This window comes from Martes martes (genome assembly GCF_963455335.1).
Source record: "Martes martes genome assembly, chromosome: 1".
NCBI classification, from domain to species: domain Eukaryota; kingdom Metazoa; phylum Chordata; class Mammalia; order Carnivora; family Mustelidae; genus Martes; species Martes martes.
In genome coordinates this window covers 122,259,228-122,268,895 of record NC_137888.1, presented here as the reverse complement: position 1 = coordinate 122,268,895, position 9,668 = coordinate 122,259,228, and positions in this window count along the sequence as shown.

The window sequence follows — 9,668 nt, the reverse complement described above, 5'->3', positions numbered from 1 at the left end:
GCTCTCCGCTCAGCCAGAAGCCTGCTTCCCCCTCTGTCTCTGACTGCCTCTCTGCCTACTTGAGATCTCTCTCTGTCAAATGAATGAATAAAATCTTTCAGAAAAAATAAAAATAAAAATAAAAGGCCCTCTGGGTGGTGGTTCTGAGGCACGGTTAAGTTTGAGATCCCCTGCTTTATGCAAATGTAAGCAATGATCAATACACCGCAGATTTTTTTCTCCTTCTCTTTCATCCAATGGCCGTGCAGTACTCCGGTGTTCTGAACTTTCCTTTTTTCACTAAATACATTCTGGAGACCTTTCTATTTCTGTACATAGAAAATGTCGTTCTTTGGCAGGGCATTCCATTGTTTCTCTAGCTTGTCCAGCACTGATGGACATTTGTGTTGTTTCCAATCGTCTGCTGTTGGAAACAGTTCCATAATGAAGATCTTTGATCACATTTCCTTTCCCACCGGTGGGTGTGTCACAGTACTTTCAAACCTCTGCCTTTGTCAGTAAGGAGATGACATAATCATGTGGGTTGACTCTTTGACCCTTTATTAAAGATGAACTATCTCTTATAAATTGCTTTTTGCACAAATCAAAGCCTAGGTGATAGCAGGTACTTTCTCTTCCTCCCCTGGCACTGCCATTGCTTCCCGCTTGGCCCCCTCCTCCACCTCCAGCCTGGGGCTCGTGTTAGTCTTCACACTGCGGACGGCTGAGTCAGAGGATGCCTCTTCTTTAAGGTAGGGGCAGCTCTGTCCTGGGGAGAGGCTTGGATTTAAGTCCCTCTCACCCAGCTTGCTCTCCACCAGGGTTTCTCAACCATGTTACTGTTGCCCATTTGGGGGCCACAGAATTCTCTGTTGGGGGGGGTGGGCTGTCCTATGGACTGAAGGACATCTAGCAGCATTCTTGGCTTCTTCCCATTATATTCCTCTCGGCACCTACCATAAGGATGTCTCCAGACATTGTTGAATGCCTGAGAGAGGGGTGCAAAATCAGCCCTGGCTGAGAACCACTGCTCTAGACAGCTGAACCCCTAACTGGCCGGTTCCCCTTCTCTTTCTCACTTGGCTCTGGGATGCTCAGGCCATCAGTTGTTCCCACAGACCCTGGCTCGGTGTCCCTCCCTACTAGCTCAGGGTCTATCTCAGGGGGACAGCTAGGGCAACTTATCCCAGCCCTGCCCCACCTGAAGGTACAGGAAGGAGTCCCTGCGGCTCAGTCTGGTGGATGGGTGGGTCCCAGCATGGACTGGGTTCTCTGTGGCATCACTCAGGGCCAGCCATGGCCCTGGGTTTCCTTGTCTGCCAAAGTCACCAGAACAGAGAATCAGCCAAAGTCTTAAATAGTGAACTGGCCATTTCTTGGTCACCCCAAGCTAGTCTAAACTCTTCTTCCTGCTCCCCTGAGTCATCCAGCTCAGAGAGCTGGATTTCTCATGCTCCCCAACTTTCTGTCTTTGTGCTGAGTCTACTGAGATGGATTATGCCAAGTGCCCAGCAGAGCACCTCGCCCACAGCAGGGTCCCAGTCTGTTCTGGCTCTCTGCCATGCCCACTGCGGTCCTTCCATGCTCTAGGCAGAGAGGCATGTCCTCCTCACCTGTCTGGTCCTCCCCCGTGCATCCCAAAGACCAACATCTGGCCACTTTGTACATTTTCCACTCATCTGACCTCACTCTTTGGAGCTAGCTGGCTGGCCGTTAGTTCAGCCTGTGCTGCATTTGTCCCCCAGTGGGTCTGTAGACTCCTGCCCTTTTGGGTCTCCTTGCCAGAGGGTTCTCCCAAGTGTGGCTCCTGCTGGCTGTGCTGTTCCTTGTAGCTGGGGGCCAGTGGTGAGGGCAGGGTTTAGAGACATAATGCTTGGTTTGAAGTTGAAGCTGAGTGATCTTGGGGGAAGTGGCTTATCCTTGCTGTGCCTCAGTTCTGACATCTGTAAAATGGGAACACTCTGACTACCTACCTTTTAAGGAAGTGAGAAGCAAAGGAGACAATGGATGAAGAGGGGCCTGACACAGAGTATACTCCAGACACACTGCTGTTTGAGCCAGAGGAGACATACGAGTGAAGGGAAGGCAAGGGAGAGAGAGTGCTGGCCTGTGCCCGCTTCTGGGGCCTTAAGGTCAATCCAGTGAGTTGAGGGGAGAAGTACCCTGTGAGTCTCATGAATCATTAGGTATCATCATGGTTATCCTTCCTTAGCCCTCTCTGTCCTGCTTGATTTAATCCATTTATTCAGTATGCTTCAGAGTTTCTTTTTGTCTGGGCTGCTATCACTTGGGATGTGTAAAGCAAAGAGAGTAACAGAGAAGGGTGTATGAAGAAAAGTAGAGGATCTGTGTGGCTGGCAATTGGTGAGGGCTTCCTGGAGGAGGTGAGGCTCCAGCTGGATCTTAACAACAGCCAGGATCTGACTGGTGAGGAGGAGGTGAGGGGAAGGGAGAGGGGAACAAAGGAGTGCTGAGGAAGGAGCAGGCTTCTTAATGACTGAAGGGGAGAGAGATGTAAGCACTCTACAACATCCTGATTGGGCTTGCTTCATTCTCTAGCTTTAAAGAATAGCAGTGGAGATCCAGGAGCCATCCCAAAGAGCCACCAAGAGCACAGAGAAGAAGCAGGCAGTGGGGAGCTACCTAGAAGCTGTGTGTGTATACAGTGGTGCTGGTAGGCAGAGTGAGCAATCCTGGGGTGGAAGGAGGGAGGACAGGAGCGAGCCAAGGGCCCCCAGGGTGAGCTGGGGGAGAGGAGAGCTTGGAGGAGATAGGGAGCAAATGTGCCTTTCATTCTTCAGTGGATCAGTCTGCTCCATGGGGATAAATTGGAGCTCAGGGAGCCATCTCCATGAAATGATTCATCGATTGCCCATGATCCTTATAATTGCCCCGCATGGTGGGCAGTCCTGTCTCCTCATCAGAGAGGTCAAGCCGCTTGCTGGATGTCCCCGGTTGTCGGGGCAGCAGAGCTTCCTCGGGGCGAAGGGGTTGGAGCAGAGAGCCCAGAAACAGATTCTGAGGCTCCAAGCCTCCCCCAAAAGATGCTCCTCGCAAGAAGCTGGGGCAGAATGTGCCTTCCAGCCTCATCCCCATCCTCTTTGCAGGGCTCCCGCACCCAGAGACTTGAGTGTCCCAGCAGGGGCCCGACGGCCACATACTCCTCCCTCATGCTTATAAAGAAAACCTTCCTCATGTGACATCACACCCCTGCTTCTCTTCTAAAGGGCTCATTTTATTTTGGTGACTTGTAAAAAAATCTTCCCTTTCCTGTGTTCAAATATGTTTCTGGAGTTATTTTATGGAGAACGACCCCGCTCCGATCCCTGAGCTGTTGCGGTGCCATCTGTGAGGTTAATGTCTGAAGGGATGAAAGGGGCCCGGCAAAGCTGCCTTCCTGTGTCGGCTGGGTTGAGGAGTGAGAGGCGTTGTCAAGAGGCCTCCGGGGCTGAGGGGCACCAGGGTCCACTGAGGATGCTCTTCTTTGATGCATTCATGAATATGCAAATGACACACTGTGTCTACAAGCTGCAAACTCTTCCACCCACTTCGTGGGGTTAGTCTGGGGATTTAGTTCTGTCCAAGAAATGCCTCTGCAGAGTTGGTCAGCCACCTTTCATGGACACATGACAATTGTTTCTACAGATTGTGACACACACTACATGGGAGGTCTTTTCTATGCTTCCCATCCCTTCCTTACCCTTTCCTTCTGTTCCTTCCCCTTCCCTCCCCTTCCCTTCCCTTCCTTCTCTCTCACTCTTTTTTGCTTTCCTAGCTGTTTTGTCGTGGACAATTTTAAATGTACATAAACATAGAGAGAATTGTATATGGAACTCCCATGGATTCACCACCAGCTTCAACAATTATTAGCCCATGGTTAATCCTATTTCATCTATATTCCCACCCGCCCCCCTCCCATTTTCAAAATTATTTTGAAACAAAGACCACACATGTCCATTTCATTTCATTTGAAAGCATTTCGAGAAGTATCTCTAAAAGATATTCTCATCAAAAACAATCACACAACACCATTATCACAACTAAAAACCAATAATACAATTCCTTAATATCATCAAATATCCAGAAAGTGTTCACTTATTTCATATACTTTTTTAGTCTGAATAAGGATCCAAACAAGTTTCATACATTGCCATTGGTCATGATTCCATGCCTTGCTGAGTCATGATGGTGATGAGGGGTTTTTTGGTCAGAAGTTATTACTAAAGGAATTTTAAGTGAGATGGCATTAGCAATTAGGTTATACCAGAGTCATTAAGAGGTGAGAAAGGGGTCAGTATAATTTATCTGCCTACTGCTAGCCAGCCAGCATACCTCCCTTGGGACAGGCCTATAAAAGGACTGAAGTGGGAGGTGGAGGCAGGTTATCCAAGAAGGTGGGCAGCTAGAAGCAGCCATTGCCATTTCATATAGAAGACGAAGTGTTGGCTGATTCTTTTTTTTTCTTTTTTAAAGATTTTATTTATTTTTTTGACAGAGAAGTAGGAAGAGGAGCAGGTGGAGGGAGAAGGAGAAGCAGGCTCCCCACTGAGCACGGAGCCTGATATGGGACTCCATCCCAGGACCCTGGGATCATAACCTGAGCCGAAGGCAGACGCTTAACTGACTGAGCCACGCAGGTTCCCCATATTGGCTGATTCTTAACCCACGTGCATTTGCTTTGTTTCCAGGAAGCCCAGGTTTCTTGTTTGTTTATCACTTTTCCTGCACAGTCTTGAGGTACTTGTGAGGCTGAAACTTAAACAGGAGATTTATTTTGTGTTTTCACCTTGGATGATAAGGCTTAAAATATTTTTGAAAAAATATTTTGAAAAAAAAATGTGAACTCTATACATTTACAACCTTTTCCCCTTCTCTGCCTTTTTAAGGAAGATGGTGGTTTTGTGGACTTTACCCTGGGTCTTCTCACAAGCTGATCAGAGGTGCTAGGTGAAGGGGAGGCTTGGAGGCAGCTCCGACAGGTTGACTTAGTGGACAGAGAAGGAGCAGGCAGATGCCCTTGGAAGAAGAGGGGAGACAGAAAAGGGTGAGGGGTAGGAGGGGTGGGTTAGGAGATGAGTCCTCGCAGAACTGAGGGCTTTCAGAAGTAATTGTTAGGACTGTTATGCACTTTGTGCTGATTATAGCACCCTGGGCAGGATATAACTCCACTGGATCTTGGTTTTCAGAAGAAAATGAGCTTTAGAGAGGTTTTGTGATTTGCTTGAAGTCACATGGTTGGATGTCAGGACTGGGGACTGAATGCGTGTCTGGCTCTGTTTGACCCAAAGCCCAAAGTCTTAACCGGCTACTGTTTCCTGAATAAAGCAAAGATCTATGGGGGCCTTGGCCTGCTGGATCTGCTAGATAAGCCCACAGAGGAAAATCCCAGAGAGAAAATACGTCTCCTTAAGTCATCATCAATATGGAAGCAGAACTTTAATTCCCACGTGAAATGAAAGCACAGGGCGTATATTCTAAGCAGAAAAAAAATCTATAAACAGTTAAAGATTAATGCACCTTAGTGAGGCTCCGGACAGATTTAAAAAGAACAAATCTTGCCAGACCAAAGTTTTTGTGTTCTTGGGGCAGAATTATACAATGAGGGATGGAAGGGAGGCAGCTAGTCAAACACACATTGATTTCCAGGAAGCATGTGACTGGCCCTCTGAGGACTGCCCAGAGAGTGAATATAGAGCAGGGCAAGGGGGAGGTGGCCTCCCAGAGAAGGATGACAGGGGTGGGGCGAGCAGGCCAATCACCTCAGGGTTGGCCTCAAGGCTTCCATCTAGCGCCTGTCCCCTTAGAAGCACTGGAGGGTAAATAGCCTTTTTAGGCAACTGGTGGAAGATTTGTGGTTACAAAAGGAGAAGAAATAGGCCAGGAGCTCATTGATTTAGAGACAAAAAACCCATTCCAAATTGCATTATAATAATCTTTGTGAAGACCCTTGTCATCTGAGCTTCCTTCGCGGTCTGCCCTGCCCACTGACCCTGGACTGACAGAATCCAGTGCAATAACACACCTGGATTTTAGAGTCAGACTGCTCTTGAATCCCAGGCTTACCATTTCCTAGCTGTGTGATCTTGGGCAAGTCACTTGATGTCTCTGAGCCATCACCTTGTAGTGTAATTTTGAGGATTCGGGAACATACCTCTTCAATAAATTCTAGTTTCTTTCTCTTCCTTGTCATTTGAGGCCCTTGACCACCTGACCTCAATGTCTTAATGTCTTTACCCAGCCCCATCTGTACCCTTTCCCCCTGCGGTCCAGTTGTCCCATGTCATCTTCCTGCTGTGGCACTGGTGGCTTTGTCTCCTAAACTCTGCCAGCCCAGCCTTATTCCCCTAGGTCTCCTGGCACAAATAGTCTCCTTCTTCCCTTCTCCTGGATTCTGAGAGATTCTGGGCTCTCCTAGTCATATTGTTTTGTCCACACTGCTCAGGCGGACAGAGCTCTTTCTCATGTGCACACACTTCCTATGCCTGTTTGGGCTCCCCCAGTGAGCCTGTCGATGATTTGGAGCCAGAGACTGGGTCTTAAATTCCTTCCATGTTCCTCACAGCCCCTGGTTATGGGCTGCACACCTCAGAACATGAGCCCAGTGGATCCTCACCAGAAGAACTGGGGCAAGTGTCAAAGCTGCGCGTTGATGGCTCCTTTCAGCAAACACTTCCTGAGAACCTGGCAGGTGCCTAGAACTGGGCTAGATGCTGAGGACTCTGCTCTGATGAAAATACAATCAAGGGGAGACAGGAGTATAGCAATTAGAGGCTTGTACTGAGTGCTTCTGGGGCATGCTGGCGGTTGAGCATAGGACCAAAGTTTAGAAGGTTGAGTAGGGATTTGCCTGATCGTGGGTGTAGAGGACACTCCCAAGAGGGAGTGACACATGCAAAACCAGGGAGCTGGAGGAAAGCCTGGCATGTTCAAGGAAAGTGGGGTAATCCAGTGTGGCAACAGCATGGCTAAGGGGGAGCCATGGGGGCAGAAGGGACGGCCTGGTCTGACACAGTGCAAGGAAATGTGGAGAAACAAGTAGGGCCAGGCCATGGAGAACACCTGCTCTAACAAGCCATTTGTACTCCACCCTGTAGGAAATGGGGAGCCATGGACAAGTGTCAGTGCAGGAATGCCACCACAAAGGAAAAAGGAGCTGTCATGGTAATAGGCCCAGGAAGGAGCCTTTGGGCAAGCCCGCTAGGGCGCCAGCGCCCAGCCAGCCCTGAGGAACAGAGTGTGTGTGGTGGGTGTAGATGGGCAGGAGAGTGACCCATTCTGCCTGACAGGACATTGCAAGAGCTGCTCAGCGGCTAGCACGGTTGTCCTGGTTTGAGAGTAGGATGTGAAAGCCATCTGCCCACCCCCCCATAAATCCACCACCTGTCCAGACGATCTGCTTTTGTCCACCCATAGAACATACCAGGAACAATGTGTGCCTGCAAATGGCTGTGTCTCTCTGTGGTGAGTCCCTGAAATTCATTATCACACATTATCTATAGAAACAAAAAGATGGATATCGTTTTGGTTTGTATAAAAGGTAATGAAGGTGATTCCCTGCAAAGGAATAGGGAAATGAGAATTTCAGCAGCTCTATGAGTCTCCTTAAAAAGAAAAAAATCAATTTACTTAAAATAAAAAAAAAAAAAGATCTACAATCTGGTAACATCGATTAGAATAAAAAGTACACATAGCATTTGACCCAACAATACCACTCCTGGGAATCTGTCCCACGAAAGCACTGGTTTGTAAGGGCTTGTGGAGAAGGGTATTTGTTGCAGTGTTGTCTGTGATACAAAAAAAAAAAAAAAAAGGGAAAAACTTTAGATAAGAACTTCCTAAACTGCACCTCTGAGTACCATGGTCCACATATTATTAAGTGTATATGTATAAGAAGATTGTGTGTGGAAACATGCTTCAAAAACACTGATACAAAGTTAGGCAGGTGTGTTTATCATGGGCTTCTCAGAGCTGATAAGATGCTTATTAGGTATTATTTTCTGAAATATTTACTGATCCAGGAGTTGTCTAGGGACGAAGAGCAATGATCAAGACGAATTCTTGCTTTTGGGGAGCTGGGAGTCACCACTGAACCCGTCATTTCCAGAGTGATGAAATTCTCTTACAAGAGGAGGGCAGAGAGTTGGGAATACGGGTGCAGTGGACAAGTCTCATTTTCCAGAAAGGGCAAGGAGAGGTGGAGAACAGAAGAAATGGGAATCAGCCCAGAGAAGGGAGGCAGAGAGATGGCACACATGGGGCGGGGCGCACAGGCGAAGTGCTGACAGAAGGAGAGGTGTGGGTCGGGGGGGACACTGAGCAAAGCCAGGCTGGAGCAGGGCACAAGCTGCAGGAGTGTGCTGTGGGGCACTGGGAGCGTGGGGGGTGGGGCGGCCACCCTGGGGGAATCAGGTCTTCACTCCAAGGGCAAGCAAAGGAAGCTCAGGTGTTTGAAAAACCCCTTTATTGAGATATAACTTAAATACCTCAGAATTTGCCCATGTAAGGTGCAGGGTTTGATGAACTTCAGTAAATTTACAGAGTTGTGCCATCATCCCTGCAGTATGGTTTTAGCACATTCCTAGCCCCACCCCCTCGCCCCACAGAGTTACCTGTACGCACTGCAGTCAGTCTTCACCCCTACCTTCAGGCAACCGCTGCTCTGCTCTGTGCCTCTATCTATAGTTTTGCCTTTTCTAGAAATTTCACATAAACGGAACCATACAACGTGTCATCTTATTGTCTGGCTCTTCCGCTGAGCACGTTTCCAAGAGTCATCTCTTTTGTTGCAGGTTCCTTCTTTGAGCTGCTGAGTAATTTTCCCATTGCATGGATACATTTGTTTCTCCATTTGCCAGCTGAAGAACATCTGGATTCTCCCAGTTTTTGGCTATAATGAGTACTGCTACGGTAGATAATCACACACAAGTGAGGGGACAGACATGTACATGTTCGCATCTCTTGTTGGACAGATTCTTAAGAATGGGATTTTGCTGACCGATTTTAAGCATTCATGGAGGTGCAAAGTGGTATCTCATTTTGGGTCTCTCAAGACCATTGGTGCCAAGCATCTTTTTGTTGCTCATTTGTCATTCACATATCTATGGTAAAGTGTCTTGTTTCCAGGATCTCATGTTTGGTGACTCTCTTGAAGAACTCACAGGGCTCAGAGTTAGCTATGCGGCTCATTCCAGTGAAAGGATGCATGGCAGGAATATCGGGGGGAAAAGACACATCCAGGAGAGTCGGGGAGACTGGGTGAAGGCTTCCAATATTCTCCTCCTGCAGTGGGGGCTGCACAGAACACAATTCTTCCACCAGTGAAATGCAACAACAGCATGCAGTGTTTCTGCAAAGGGAAGTCTGTCTGAGACTCTGAATCCCCGGGGTTTTATTGTGGGCTAGTGACGTAGGCACTGTGCCTGCAAGACCAGCAATGATTTCTGAACTTCCAGGCTTAGGAGAGCAGGTGTTCACTACAAGTCGCATCGTGTGTACCAGCCTAGGCAGGCTGCGGCGGCAGGACTCCACGCCCCAGGTAGACAGAACAGCCTTATCAGTCAGAATCATGGGCAGCCTTCCAAAAGCCAATTTCCCAGATACCAGCCAAGGGCCTGTCTAGGAGCAAGCCTTTCTCAACAGCCGCATCTGGCCTGCAGTGTTAACCTTTTCCTACATGGGTCTAGTTCGAT